This window comes from Sebastes fasciatus, chromosome 14 (genome assembly GCF_043250625.1).
Source record: "Sebastes fasciatus isolate fSebFas1 chromosome 14, fSebFas1.pri, whole genome shotgun sequence".
Classification (NCBI taxonomy): domain Eukaryota; kingdom Metazoa; phylum Chordata; class Actinopteri; order Perciformes; family Sebastidae; genus Sebastes; species Sebastes fasciatus.
The window spans coordinates 15,803,377-15,809,449 of record NC_133808.1 but is presented as its reverse complement, the minus strand read 5'-3'; positions in this window follow the sequence as shown (position 1 = coordinate 15,809,449).

The window sequence follows — 6,073 nt, the reverse complement described above, 5'->3', positions numbered from 1 at the left end:
GTTCTCCCAGGGGGGTGCACAGATAAACATAAATGCTATTCATAATTGAATATACAACGTTTGAGATAAATAATAGCAAACTACATGTTATGTCACAATGTTAAATGCGTTAAGTTGAATTTAACGTGATATTTTTTAGGCAAAAAGAGGTAATTCTATAATTTATATCTTCCAACACCCCCCCGCCCCCTTCTACCACCACAAAATGGTACGGTCCACACGAATGCCAGTAAGGCTAAGGGCAAGGGTTTGCTTGTTACCAAGGGAACAGCAATAAAACCATGTGAGTTTTTCTGGATTAGTTTTTAATCAGAAATATGAATATCTAAGGCTAATTAATGAAGTATATTAAAATTAATTTGACAAACAAAAATAGTATGAGGTCAAAATTCTGCCCAATATTTAATTTATTATAATGTTTTGTAATTATAGTAATGAAATAGCCCCATGTGTATCTTAAAGAGTTGTGAATCCAATATATTTGTATAAGAAATAATGATAATGAAAGGCTTTTTTAAAGAGGTATAATGAAAAGCATTTGCTTTGTATAATCAGAATAAGAGGCAAAGCAGTAGCCCAGCCTTACAGGCCTGCTCAAGGTCAAATAAGATGGATGAGATTTGTTTCTGAAGAAGTGTATAGATAGTGTAATGTAACTTATATGATATGGTAATATTGTAGTTCGTAATACACTTTTGTGCAGCACCTTCATGCCCAAAATTCTGCAAACCCCCCAAATAATGGGAGGTTTGCAGGAAAGAAACACCTAGATTTTGCAAAATTATGCATACATAATTCATTAACTTCCCTTGCGTAGTGACTTTTGATATGTTACTTCTCACTCAAAAAGGGATTTCATGTGAAATCCAGCATGACAAATCCCAAGAATGACGAGATAAATTCTCAATATTGACCACAAGGCTTGCTGTGTATAATAGAGAACGCTATTGCAGTAAAATATGAGTTTGTGGCATGATGGTATGATGAACTGTTTAGCCAGAGCAGTTTATTGAAAACTCTGGCACATCATTTCTTTTTAGTACTGATATTTAAAACATTTTCAGTATTTTAAAAAAAATTTAGCTGAGGGTAACCTCCTGTTGCACAACTTAGGTTCAACTAACCTAATGTTGGTTTTGCATTTCAGATTTCTGGAATATATTGTGACTTGAAGCCAGTATAAGGGCAAGGGTTTGCTTGTTACCAAGGGAACAGCAATAAAACCATGTGAGTTTTTCTGGATCAGTTTAATGAGAACACGCTTTCACGCAGAAATATGAATATCTAGGCTAATCAACGAAATATATTAATATGAATTTGCCAAACAAAAATAGTGTGAGGTCAAAATTCTGCACAATCATTTGTAGTAAGTAGTAATGAAATAGCCCCATGTGTACCCTAAAGAGTTGTGAATCCAATATATTTGTATAAAAAATGATGATAATGAATGGCTTTTAAAAGAGTTATAATGAAAAGCATTTGCCTTGTATAATCAGAATAAGAGGCAAAGCAGTAGCCCAGCCTTACAGGCCTGCTCAAGGTCAGATAAGATGGATGCTAACCCAGATCAACCAGGAAGCATGCAGAGGGAGGGATTCAGGGAAGATTTTGCTTTTATGTTAACAACATATTTCTGCAATAAAGACAAAAATAACTTCCTGTCAGTGTCACTTATAGACTTTACAAAGTTGCCTATACAGTATGTGCCTCAGTTGTGGACTATACAGCTAGCTTCCTGTTATTCATTTTCTAACAAATTGGTATGACTGTAGGAACATATTTATAGATAGATATCACCTCTTTGTTTCCATGTAGATTTAAATGAAAGGATGAACCCGCTTTTCTGAATACATCAGAACATACAAAAACATCAGCAGCCTGTAATTTCATACTGTGGCAGTGATTGTTTATTTTGTTTATTTATTTTGCACAATTTAAGACTATACAACATAACAAAAAAAAATAAATGAATAATATGCAGTGCAGGAAGAGGCAAAAAACCCACTGGGCGTATCTGAAGCCTCCACCTAGAGACAAGATTAATATAAAGAAATAATATGACTATATAATAGTGATAACAAACAATTAGGACAAGATATATATAATAATAACAATAACAATACAGTAAATATATATAAAAAAAAGACAAGTGTTTGTCTGTGTTGCGTGGAAGTGTATGGTTAGTTTTTGTGAGGAGGATATTGATTTAAATATCTATAAAGACTTCTGGGCAATCGTAACCAAACAACATTGTGAGTGGGAAAAAATAAAAAAAACTTAAAAACAGATACATGGACAACATGGGGAAAAGCAATTACAAGACAGCAATTAAATGACCCTTTAAGCGACTTTTGAAACATTTGACAGATGAACAGTTTATTGATAGATGTGAAAGCCTACTCCGTAATTTGGTTCCTCTAAATCTTACTGAAAATTGACCTCTACTAGTGAGGAGTTTAGGAGGATGAAGATCTAGAGACTGACGGGTTGAGTAAGAATGGACCTGAGAATTTGTTTTAAAATAGGTCTCGAACTGCTCAGGAACATTCCCACCAGAAAGTATCTTATAAATAAAAACACATTTGAGAAATATTGACATCATAAATAGTAAGAATCTGGAGTTTCTGAAATAGAGGAGCAGAGGAAATGTGTGACTGATCGAGTTGCAGTCCTCACAAAATGTTTTCGGAGAACAAAAAGTTTATGAAGGTTTGTAGGAAAAGTACTCGCCCAAATTATATTACAATATGAAAGATAGGGATAAATGATACTATAATAAAGAGTAAGGAGACAGTTTGTGGTGACAAGAGGACTAACCCTTCTTATTATACCAATAGATGTATTTGTTTGGGATGGTTATGCTCTACCTAAATACCTAAACACACAAACTAGTTACCACTAATTGATTGATTGCCTCCCTTTTTATATTCCTCCAGGCTTCTTGAAGCAACAGAAGAGTTTAATCTGACCTGTCATACTGACAGATCACTTCAACAAACTGGAGATGTGGCATCAAGTGCCACAGGGAAAGGTCACCATATTGCTCCCTTTGAGGAAAATGTCACTGTCAAAGAGAGTCAGATATAAGAACAAAGAGAATGCAGCAATCCGTGCTTTCATTTCTTTGACCTTAACCCTGTTTGTTGTTCGCATATTTAGTTATTTAGACTCCATATAATATTTCTTTGTGGCTTTGATAGGTGTCACATTCTTTTCATTCTGATTTCACATGCGCTTTCATTAAAGTGGCAGTCGGCAGAATATTTTTGGCATCATTGGGCACCAATTCCATAATAACCTTTCAGCATATTGTAATTCAAGTGTTCTGAGAGTAAACTAGACTTCTGCACCTCCTCATGGCTCTGTTTTCAGGCTTTAAAAAATCTAGCGTGATGGGAGACTTTGACCAATCACAGGTCACTTCAGAGAGAGAGCGTTCCTATTGGCTGTTCATTCAGTGGAGGCAGCTGTCAATCACTCGTGAACTCTGATCAAATGGTCAAACTAGGCAGCGCTGATCAAATATTAATCAATATTCTATAACTGTAATGTCTATTTCTCGCCTCAAATGTTTTCAGAAACCTCTTGTAGTGTACTGTTTAGCTCTAAAACAGTACACTACAAGATGTTTCTTGTAGTTTTTACCTGAAAAGACTGCTTTTCAGGGGAAAATACTTTTTTTTGTATGTACTTATTGTCCTGACATACACTGATATACCCTATCCACTAAAGAGCTCTTCTACTACAAATAAAACAAATCTAGTTTTTCTCAGTCACATCTACTTTAAAGTTTGTCTCTTTCAAAACAATGTTAATCACTGATATATGAACTTAATCTTTCTGCTGTCCTTTGCTTTTAAACATTTTATTAATCTCAAGTAGAACATTGGATGAAAATGTAAAGCATTTGGTTGTACTGTGCATACAGTATACTGTACTTGCAGTTCATTTCAATTGTTGAGAGCAACACTCCCATCTAGTGTGAGAAAGTAAAAGAAGCATAGCAGAACTGTGTTTGAGAAACAGACATATTTGAATAATAGACAGGCTCATTTCTTCTTCCTTTCATTCCATTTATTATTGTTGTAAAAACATCATAAGGAAAACTGGGGGGTTTCTGGAAAATGTGTATGAATTAACAGCCCGTAGAACACAAGATAAGCAGCAATTGTATTGTACGGCCTGTAGATGTCAGTCTTCTCTAAAATATATTTTCACAAATTGACATGCTCAACATGGGGGGGCGCAGCTAGTTCACAAACCCAACTGTGAGGTGTTGGTTTTGTGATGCAAGCTGTATGACATCCTGTGCTCACTGAGGGTGTGCAATGTGGGTAAATAGACAACCTGCATGTTAAAACGAGGATCGATATATATCAATATTCAGAGTCTTGTTAGTACTGTTCTCTGATCTGACCATAGTTACACCAGGCCAGCTCAGCCTGGTTCAGATGGACTAAATGAATGTGAATGAACTTTAGTAGAAACCAAAGCAAACCAAATTAACTTTTATTTTGGTTAAAACATAATTTTTTTTCATTTGGTTTTTGGTTTTTCACACCGAGAACATAGTTTGTCTTTTCAGGATATAATTTGTGCTGACATTATGCTTCTAAGATAATTTTACAGTGGATCTGATCTAGTTTTATTTTGTTTTATTATGTTATTAACCAGTAAAAACTCTTCTTGTTTTGTTCCCCATCTGAATAAAGTGTTAAATGCTATCACTGTTGATAAAGATGTTCATTGTAAATGTTTTCATATCAGTAGCCTATCAGGCACCAGGGTTTTGTGCTGACTATAAAAGCTCAGAAAGTAGAGCAACTGTCTTCGAGCAACGGTGCTTTTTTTTTTCTTCTTCTTTTTTTTTCAAGTCATTACACACTTCCTACGGTTAAACATAGAAAATAATACAGTCATGCCATCTGGGTGGAAATGACTTTCTGCAGTCAAGGGCTGAAATGCTGAGCCAGCCATCCATACAGTGCAACCTGGAGGGAAGCAGAAGTTTCTGTATGTCAGTAGGATACAGAGCAATAATGTGAAGTGTGCCTTGGAAAACACCAAGTTAACTCGATATACTGTAAGCACTGAGGCACTTTGTTTTAATGGTGAAGTAAGTGTATTTTTTTGGCAATATTCTTGCACTTGCTAACACCAATTCAGTGATCTAATAACAATAAAAGTATCATTTTTATTACATTTCATGCTGCTTTTACATAGAATAGATAGAAGATACTTTGTTCATTCCCCTTGGGGAAATTCAGGTGTCCAGTGGCTCATTAGCATATAAATATAGATTACGTAAAAGCAAAAGGCATCTAAATAAATGAATAAGTACACAAAATAAAATAAAAAGTACCACATAGTCCTTGGAGGGGTACCATTTATCAAACCCTGCTTTAATAATTCAAAGTGCTTTTATAATATAAATATGTTATCACTGTATCTGCAGATATAAACTTCCCTTAAATTAATTGTTATCTGGCCTATATGGAACGTAATAGTCTGTTGCTTATTTGAATTGAAATAAATAGAAATAAGAGAAAATGTTAAGCCAGTTCCTAAGAAAAGTCCTGGACGTGCTTATCTTTAATTAGGCCGTATAAAAACCAGACACATGCTTACCTTGTTACTCCTTCATATCCGAAGAAATGAAAATATTCATACGAATATGCACTGTGTAATTGTGTAGAGCAGGCTATTCTGAGTCTGAACATACATTCTGTGTAATTCCTTCTTGACCTTTTGCAAGATGATAAATTTCAGCAAAGCAGTTGGTTCTGTCTGCATAAGACAATGTTCTACATTTTTCTCTTAATTGGTTGACAGACGCTAAGTAAATTACAGTCAACACAGTTAACGAATAAATCTCTGTCTATGCATCACATTATGGGATAAATATATAGTTGAACTGCAGTGGTGTAATGTAACAAAGTAATAATACTTCATTACCGTACTTCAGTGTTTTATGGGAGTATCTGTGCTTTATTTGAGTTTTTATATTTCTGTCAAGTTTAACTTTTACCTCTCTACATTTCCTAGATAAAATGTGTACTTTTACTCCGATACA